A 10446-nucleotide genomic window follows, 5' to 3' on the forward strand; every position below is an offset into this window, starting at 1 on the left:
ACACTATTATTTCCATAAGTGATACATAGATATTATATTCATTACACTACTATTTCTATGAGCAACACAGTGCATACTTGTCTTAGATTGCAGGGCAATGTGTATTCTATTTGCCATCTGTTAGAGGTGTGGCAGTTATCTTCTGTTAATTGGGCAGTTTATCTCTTCCACAAACCAATCCTCCCTTGGGAGACATCTGCTTTTAATGGGCTATTGAATGTCACTGCATGACTGATAAAAATTGCAGCATCTTACTGTGAGATGCTCCACGAAGAGGGAGGAGTGAAGCATTCCGAACTGGATATAAACTGAGATTTTTGGGACACCAGCACAGACTTTCCACTGGATTCCCAGAGGAGCAGCTGGCTCTTCCACTGGATCTTCAGAGGAAGACTACACCTTTCTACAGGATCACTGCTTCAACAAAATCACACCTGTCACTCCAGGAGGACTGCAGCCACCATTCCAATTGGACTGCTACCAACACCCTGACCCACAGGGTGTCAGGTTGTATTCTGACTCTGTCAGTGTTGTTTTGTTTTACTGTATTGTTCATATTATTTTTTATTTTCTTCCCTAATAAAGAACTGTTATTCTTGATCCCATATTTTTGCCTGAGAGCCCCCCTTAATTTCAAAATTATAACAATTTGGAGGGAGGGGGTTTACATTTCCCATTTCGGGGGGGGGGGGGCTCCTGCCTTCTTAGCAGACCTGTCTTTTCAAACCAAGACAAAACTTAAGCTGATAGATTATATTATATTAACAAGCAGCTAAGAAGAATTATACTTGATGCTATTTCTAAATACTTATAATCACTAAGAACGTGCATAAGCTCATACGTAAATGTGAAAGCCAATATTATCTGGTCATTTTTCACACAGGTGAGCACTGGGGTACAGAGATGGGCCAAAATATGTCAAAAGAACAAAGGGATGTTTATGATAAATTAAAAACTTTGATAAGATTACATTCTCGTTCAGTTCCTAAGCAAGAAATCAAAGATTTAATGCTTTGGGTAATTAAGAACTTCCTTGAACCTACAGTCGATTCTGCTTTTCATAAATCACTCTTGGGATGCTGTTGATATTTGCCTTTTTGATCTTGCTACAAAGAAAAGTAAGGTTGCAGCTTCTTTGCTTCCTACGTGCTGTGTAATAACTGAAATACTTAACGATTGTAATGCTTGGAATCTTATCTCTGGAATTTCTACTGCGCCGCAGCAAGGCACCATCTTTAATCCTGCAGGGCCTCCCTACTGAGCTAACGCCACCTTTGGCCGCTTGTAATATTGCACCGGGAGAAGGAGGGGAGCTCTGCCCAGAAAGCAGGGGGGAGGCAAGCTCCACCGTACTCGTAGCCAGTGATATTAAGCCTACGGGTAGTTCCCTTGACCTCATGTGCAAACTCTACGGCGTCAGGAACACCAGTCTTGATCCAGACAGCAGCCCCCCTGAACCCCCAATTGAAAATTCGCGTGAATATTCGGGGCTCCCGGTTCCAAACCGTGACGGTGCCTTACAGGGAGTTTCCGTACAACAAGATGGCGGCCCCCTGTTCCGAGCATGGGCACTGTCGCAGACGCCATTTTGTGACCATTGAGACTGCTGGCCACCTGCTGCATCGCCACCTCTGGCCGCTTCTATTGTTGCAAGGAGGGGGGAGACGAAACAGTATTACAGTTCCATAGAGAAACACAGACAGAAGAAACAGATTTACAGGATGCAGCTCAACCATATCCAAAGAAAGAACCTAATTTATTTCCTCCAGATACCAGAGACTCTTCGAATTCTAAATCAAGGGCTCATTCAAAAAACATCTTAAATATGATTAATTGGCCCGAAATTAAGAGGAAAGCATTGAAGGATGGAGAATGACAGAACGAGTAATACTACCACAGTTTTGAATTAAAGTTAATATCTTACAAGATTTGCAACAACTCCTAGGAGAGATCAATTGGGTTAGACCTGTCCTGGGACTTACAAATGATTAACTTTCTCTGCTTTTTGATTTGTTAAGAGGGGACTGTAACATTACATCTCCAAGGACTTTCACACCTGAAGGCTCTTGAGAAAGTAGCAGAAGCCTTTCAACAAAGACAAGCAGACCATTGTACAGTATCACAGCCTTTCTTTCTTGCAGTACTAGGAGAAAAGATGCAGTTGTATGGTCTCATATTCCAATGGGATGCCTCTGCAAAAGACTCTCTTAATAATAGAACAGGTCTTTTTACCTTACAGATCACCAAAAAAAATCTTTACAACAATGGAAATGACAGCTCAGATTATAATCAAAGCTAGAGCAAGATTGTTAACTACAGCAGGGCCCACTCATCGCTTCCAGGATTTCTGACAGAAGGCAATTCCAGGGCAGTTAAATTGACAGTAACTATTGCAAGCACATTGCCCAATATTTTTGAACAGGAAAAGCTGAGTCATGCTTTTTTTCATCAAAATGAACAAGCACTCATGCGAATGTTTTGTCTCTAAAGATCAGGCTAAAGCAATCATAAGTACATGCCCCTACTGTCAGCTGGTGAAACCCCCTGTTTCCACAGGAGCAGTTAACCCACAAGGGTTGCAGAGCCTACAATATGGAAAACAGATATTACCAAATACCCATCTTTTGGGAAATTGAAAAATATTCATGTCTCAGTTGAGACCTTTTTGGACGCAGTTTTTTTCCTCCCTACATACAGGAGAAAGAGCCAAGCATGCTCATCAGCATTTTTTACAAGCATTTGCTTCACTAGGTGTGCCTCAAGAAGTCAAAACAGATAATGGTACTGCTTATGCGGCCAAACAATTGGCCACATTTTTAATGAATCGGGGTGTTCGCCATACATTTGGCATTCCTTAATCTCCCACAAGCCAGGCAATTGTCAAAAGGACACATCTTTCCTTAAAAAGTATTTTAGATCAACAAAAAGGGGATGCAGTGCAGGGAACACCACTGATGCAACTAAGTAAAGTCTTATATGTTTACATTTTTAAACAGTCATTTTGCAGAACCTGAACCCCCAATTTTTAGGCATTTTTCTAATAGTACACATGCAAAATTAAAGGAAAATCCTTTCGTTCTAATTAGAAGTCCAGAAACAAAACAAATTCAAGGTCCATTTCCTCTATGTCGAGGTTTAGGGCAAATTTGGAGGAGAATTTCCAAATTAGGGCTCCTCCAGTAAGCAAACCCACACAGCCCCTCCCCCCAGCCGGTTCGGGAAGGATTCCTCGGAGAGGAGTGGAAAGAACCTGTTTATTTAACAAGCACAGCACACAAAATGAACAATACTGGATGACACCGCTCTGAAAAAAGATGACAAATTCAGAAAGTCTCTCTTGGGGGGTGGTCACTCTGTTCTCAGTCCCTCCGGCGCTGGGGCTGCTGCTGCAGGCCAGAAGGTGCAGGATCTTGGTGTTTCTCAGGTCCCAGTCCGGAGCAGGTTCGAAATGATCAGAAAAAGGAAAGGAGAAACCGTCCAGGAAGAAATTGGACAGTTTAGCTAAACTAGCTAAAGAGCAAAAGCAAGCAGAAGCGAAGCAAGCAAGAGCGAGAGCAAAAGCTGCAGTCTCTGTGTCCTGCCAGGCTGATAAGAAAACCAAAACAAAACTTTCCCTCTTCAGAGCCGGTCTTAAAGGTACAGAACATAATATCCAACATTAACAGAACACATGAATGGGGATACAAGCATCATAACGTCACCCTAGGACACTCTAGTAACTTGGGGCAAAGGGTTTGCTTGTATTTCTACAGGTACAGGACCCAGATGGATTCCAGCAAAGATTGTGAAACCATATCACATGAGAAAACACACTGACAACCCCACTAGCAAAGAAGAAGGCACACAGGTGTGAGCTACACAGAAACAACTATTCATGCCTGCAATCTCTTGCCCTCGTTGCAAAAACTGTGAACCCTGGGTTTTATATCAATGCAAAGAGTGTACTGTAAAGCTTTTTAGGCAAGATTGTAGTGCAATTCGTGTTATATCCCTGAATTTAACAAAAGAATTGCAGCTGTTGATTTTTTGGTCGTAGTAGGCCGTGAAGAGAAAAATAACCCTTGCCTTCCTATTCTTAGAGAAGAATGTAGGAAGGAATTTGCAAAAGAATCAGAAAATGTCCAAATTTTAAAAATTGAATGTGCACCAAATACTTTTGTGCCTTATCATTGGGTAATGTTTGAACAAGATTGGGAAAAGACAAAAAAAAAGAATATTCTTAAAAATTCACCTGAAAATTAAAATTTGAGAAAAGAACCTCTTGCCAATAAATAATTTTAGTGAAACATGAAGTTCAATCAAATATTAAGTTTGTGTTTTGTTTTGTTTGCTTTGTTTGCTTTTGGTAGTGCAGCTTTGCCAGTTAGCCAGCCTAGAACAAATGTTTGGGTGACTTTAGCTAATGTTTCAGGGTTAGATACCTTGTGTTTATCTACTACTACTCCAGAAAATCCATTCTCCACTTGCTTAGTCAATAGAAACCTGGCCTATACCAAGAAAGATCAACAGGGCTATGTGAGGCACCTTTGCTGGGTCAAATGTGTGGAATTTTTAGACTCCAGTTCATACATGGGAATAGTAGACTCCTTATATTCCTAAAACATCTGCTGAACCTCAGGAATTAGAGCTCCTTGGTTCTGTAAAAGTAGAGTTTTGTGTCAAGTTTTATAACTCAGGAAAAAGACAGTAGTGAGATGTTTCTCCACATCACCCTATATATAAGAACCAAACCTTTTGGTGTAATGACACTTCTGAAGTTCCATCTACATTTAGCTCTGTTTCTCTTCAATTACCACAAGGGATATTTTTTGTTTGCAGAGACAGAGCATGGCCTGTCATTCCATCAAACATTAAAGGTGGTCCATGCAGCTTAGGGAAGGTTACATTGTTGACGCCTAGTATGGGAATGATTGCCAGTATGAAACACAGAGGAAAAAGGTCATTTATCCATCAATATGGATAAGAGTGTAAGGATGATTTTGAACCTTGGGGTTTTCAAAAGGGTTTGCAACATCCATCACTTTTTATACCACCTGTTGCCTCAGCGGTAGCACTAAAGCAGTTAGATAAGTTGGGATGTTGGCTGAGTAAACAATCTAATGCTACATCCCTTGCATTAAGTGGTTTCTTAGCAGATGTCAAAAGTGTTAGGTATGCAACCTTACAAAACAGGGCAGCAATAGACTTTCTTTTGTTAGCACATGGACATGGATGTGAAGATTTTGAAGGGATGTGTTATATGAATATATCTGATCACTCAGACTATTCATAAAAGCATACAACAGCTCAACAGCTAAAAGAAGGTGTCTCAAAAATAAGAGTAGATGATGGAACTTGGCTAGATGATCTGTTTAGTGGATGGGATTTAACACCATGGTTAAAAAAGTGTCTTACGACAGGTTTGTATATTTTAGTTGTTATAGTAGTAGCGCTAATAATGGTGCCTTGTTTGCTTCAATGTATACAGCGGATGAATGACAAATCTTTTAATGGAATTTTTTTGGTGCAGAGAGAGAGGGGAGATGTAGGAAATGGAAAGAGAAACTTCCACAGATACTGATGGGTTTGATTTGCAGTCTTGGAAGAAGCTTGGATTGATGTAAAAATAAAAGTACACAGACATTAGGCAGAAAAATTGTAAACTTATGTTTCTATGGTTGAAAGTAAGAATATGCCTCAAGTAAGTAAGAAACTGCATTGGGTAAGATGGTGAAGGGTTTTATAGTATAGTAATGTAATTGTATAGAGTAAGCTAAGAGTTTAGATTTTATAAGAGAGGCATATGTGTGTACGTGTAATAGTAGCCTGTTGGATAAAAGTATATGTAGTGCGGCAGAATTAAGTAAAGGTGATAAGTTAGAAAAGCAAAATAAACTTTGTGGCAACTTTCTATTGGATCAAAATGTTATATATTGCTTTGTAACAAAGAAACTTGCAACTACCTTGAGCTATAGCTGACTTATTATTCCTCTAAAATCTCACAACCTTTGAGGCTGATGTTTATCTGAGTAATAAATCAGTTTTAGCCCAACAGTAGTCCCATCCCTTCAATTAAAGCGTTGATAATATACCCTCACCACAGTAAAAGTCACTGGCAAAGGACCCTGGATTCACTACTCCAGGGTTAAGAAGGCTTCTGCTCCTGAAACAACCAGAAAAACAGAGACTGATGCAAACAATGACGTGATTTAAATGATTCTTCTTTTGTGCTTAAAGAACTTTTCTTAATAGTTATAATTCTCTTTTGCACGATAGACAACTGTGTAAACCTTACTGTTGTTAGATATTACTGTTGGTAAAAGTGGATGTGACAGCCTGGTCAGAGAGTGAGAAAGCTAGATAAGTTTTTTCAGAATCTGCCTGGGAGAATTGACTTGGTTTGGAATGGGAGGAAATTCAGGGAAGTGATGCAAATCTTTTTGTGTAACTGACAGTCTATTGAACTACAGAAGCTGGACTGAAATTAACAGGGCAGGAGATATTTATCCTTTTTACTGTCTTTGTTAAAAATCAGCTCAGGTGGGAAGAACCAATGGGTCGCACTCACGCCACCGCCGCTCCCAGAAGTGGCACGGAGGAGGATGTGAAGGCAGCTTTGTCCCATGGTTTGCAGGCAGAGCTGTGGCTTCCATCCTCACGAGAGCACCAGAAGATTCCTAATTTTTCAGTTCGACATTCGAGGTCCTGTGTCTAGCCGACATCTATTTAGGTTAGGGTGAGGGGTAAAATGGGTATTAGAGGATACTGGATTCTGTTCCTCACGTCTAGACATCACTCTGATTCGTCAATTTTGTGTTGGCTCGTTGTTTTGAGGGGTTTTTTGCTAGGTTTGGTGAGGGGCTTCTTCCTTTGCATGCTGGCTCTGATGTCATTTGCATGCCAACTCCAAGGTCCCCTCCTCCTCCCAGTGCCGGGTGCTATCTTCCAGGAAGTAGCAGGGCGACACCCGGCAAAGGGGGATCCCCGCGCGTCGGTGCCTCGAGCAGCAGGCATGGACACACTCACCCGCGCTGGGGACCAGCAGGCGAGCTGGCCAGCGGCTGCCCCTACGGGACACGGCGACCCGGGCCAGTCCCCGCGGGGCTCTCCCGGCACGGCTGGGAAGGCAGCAGCGGGCTGGGTCGGGGCAACCATTAAGAACAGGTAATTAAAAGGAAACTATTAACAACAGAAGATTACAACATGAAATTATTAACAATAAATAGTTAGAACACTAACTTGGCAGCAATTGGTTTAACTTGTGAACTCTGCAACTTTTAAAAATATGGACAACTTTTTACTCATAACACACACATGTTAAAGATGAAAATACTCCGGGAACTCTCCCTTTTCTTTCTGGTTGGTGAGGAGGTGGCAGGCTCCAGCCCTGGCCCTCCCTTCGTTTCGGCTAGGCCAGGCTGGGCAGTTCTGCTGCGGGCAGGGCCTCTTCTCCCCTACCCGGGCCACCTGCTGGCCCCTCCCATCGGCTCTGGTCTGGCCGGGCTGGGCTTCAGCAGCTGCCGGGCAGGAAGGCGAAGGAAGCTGTAGAGCCTCGGCTAGAGCAGGGCTGGCTGTGGCTGTGAAGATTTTGCTGTCAGGCCTCTTCCCTCTAGCACAGCTGAAACTAGAGACTTCTACAGCCTGTGCAGAAAACTAAAGACTAACTATAAAGCCGATCCTGACACAACTTAGCCGTAGGTCTCAGGCGTAAGCTTCGGGCGTGATGTTAACCCTTTAAGTACTTCAATCTTCTCTTAAGTGAGAGAAAGGAACAAGATGCAAGTATGTAAAAGAACAACATGAAGACATTAAAGTCAGTAAAGAAGTTAAGTCTCAGATGGGAGGGGTGAATAGATGCCTTGTTTTTAGAGCTGAAATCTTGTAAGCTATGAAGAAAAGACTCTTTTTCCTTATAATGCATAAAACTATAGAGAGATAAAAAATGTTCAAATTAATATCAAGTAAAGGCTTCCATGTTAAAGCAAGCAGATGTTAAAATGGCTGTGATCCTATAAGAAGTTTAAACAGAGAGAGAAGAGTAGTCCTGTGCTTCTAAGAGAAGAAGAAAAAGATCTCTGTTCTCAGAGATGAAGATGATTTTAGAAATAGATAATAAGAACTTTTACCTTTAAACAGCTCATCTTTAAAACAATACCCCATAAGTCAACATGGCCCATTGACAAGCTGTGAGAAAGTTGTAGAAATGGGAAAGATTTCACGATGGCAAAGTTCCCCAAGCAGCTGTTATTCATGACGAAATTGAGAACCACGAGAGAACTGGTTTTTTCCTCTTGTAGAGAAGCCTCCATAACCTTAACAAGAGAAACTTCTCTCCCTCAGTAAACTAAAGAAAGACTATTTTAGGAGTAGTAAACTCACTAGAAATCTTAAGTTTAGTTTATTTACATTGTCGGTAAGAAAGAATAAGTTGTGGGTGGAGGAGAAGTGTTCTGAAGGGTTTGTTTTGATTCTTACTACCTTTTTTTCCTTCTAATTACTTTCAATAAAATTTTCTTTATACCCTCTTAAAGTTTTGAGCTTGCTTTGCCTTTCTCCTAATCCTATCTCACAACAATATGTGAGTGTATTGGTGATTAGCCAACACCAAACCCGCCACATTCTTTAGTGCGTTAGCCAAAAAAAATCTCAAAATTAGAAAAATCTTAAATCAGCAAACCAAAACCACTACAGAGACTTTAGGGAGCTGGAGATAACAATGATAGCCAATTATTATAAACAACCTGCAGTTGTTGTTTTTCTAATATCTGTTTTCTTATTATTCTCATAGGATTGTTTACAAATGGGCATCCTGTAAATTAGCCAATCAGGTGAAATGTATCGATTAAACGACCAATCAAGTCCACCTGTATCGGATGCGTGTATAAAAAGAAGCTGTTCGATAATGGCGGGAGGCGTTTATGCCACTTAGTCTTCTGACGACTCTGTGTTATTTCTTATTAAACAGTGACATCTAGTGATCACGCTGTAGAATTATATCTATCGACCCTTCGCGCACCGTGGGAAGGATGAAGAAGCCTCGGACCCCGCCGGGACCCCGCGGCGCCCACGCAGCCCACTCGTGTCTGGGCACTTTCTGTTCCCCCAGAGAGGTAACAGTGACTTTTCCCTGCGTCCTCCTGGAAAGGACTGAGATCGCGGTTTTGGCCCTAATAGCTTCAAAGCTAGGGTGGGAATGAGTTCCCCAGCAAAGCAGAGAGTCGTTACCCCGAGGTAGTCTTGCTGGAATTTTGGGGATGGTGCTTTTATGATGAGAAGTCACCTCTCTACAGAAGAACATGGAATTATTTCTGTTTGGAGGGACATGATTCCTTTTATTGGTATCTCTGTGTCAGATGATTCGCTCTGCACTCTGCTTTCCTGGGCCAAATCTCATGATTTTCCGGTATATTTTGACACTGCTTTTAGTCCACAGACGTGGGACACATTGGGCTATCAGCTGTGGGAAGAGTTTGCTAGTGGGGATACCACTGTGCCTTGACTTATACCTTTATGGGGTGTCCTGTCCAGAGCCCTGTGAGGCCAGACCCCGAGGGGAAGCAACTCAGAAATGGGGACCTCGTAGGGCACTGAGGTTGCCTGTGTGAGCACCGACACCCCAGGGGGCAGATTGGCGGGCCGGGCAGCTGCCGACTTTCCCCTGGCTCTGCGCGAACCCGTGGGAGATGTGGGGGCCCCCTGCAGGACCTATGTTCCACCAAAATATCCTCATCCCTATGATTCTTTGAGGCCGACATATCCTCCTCCTGCAAAACTAGCACCGCCGAGTGAAATAGCTGCGTCCCGGCCGTGCCCAGAGGACGGCCCCTCTCTGTGCCGCTTTCGGCCCCTCCAGTGCCACCGGCGGTGCTGGGAGTGTTGCCGCCACTGCCAGCAGATCGGGTTTTCCCTGCTCTGCAAAGAGCAGCTGGCGAGCCACTGCGACAGCTGGCCCCACTCCAGCCACTGGTGATGCCCGCCTCTGCTCTCTGGGAAGCAGCAGACATGTCTGTGTTTCGGCTAGCTTCGTCCCACCTGGCAAGGCTGCCTTTCGCTGCTCCACAAGCCGCTTGGCCCTGCCTGCCGGCCCCGCTCTCCCTCCTCTGCAGTGGGCCAGGGAAGGGCTCTTTCATAGCCGGCAGAAGCTGCTGCCCCCGCTGTTGATTCGCCCCCCGCACTACGGGTGAGGGTGGAACTGCCTCCGTCACCGGCGGGCGCAGCAGTTGGACCGATTGCTCCGTCAGCTTCCTTGTCGTCAGCTATGGAGCCTGCACAGATGTACTGGCCACACCCTGCCGGCGAGCATTTGTTCCAGCTAACATCGCATCCCCCGCCGTCTCTTCCCCCTTCTTCCATGGCGCCTGTGCAGACGACAGTGACAGTGGCACCGGCAGCATCTCTATCGATAAATGACACAACAGGGACTGTGATCCCTTTCGCCCTCCCACCTTTAGCTGTGAAACAACTGCC

This window comes from Agelaius tricolor, unplaced genomic scaffold (genome assembly GCF_023055355.1).
Source record: "Agelaius tricolor isolate 1412-34295 unplaced genomic scaffold, bAgeTri1.0.p SCAF_21, whole genome shotgun sequence".
In the NCBI taxonomy this organism is placed as follows: Eukaryota; Metazoa; Chordata; class Aves; order Passeriformes; family Icteridae; genus Agelaius; species Agelaius tricolor.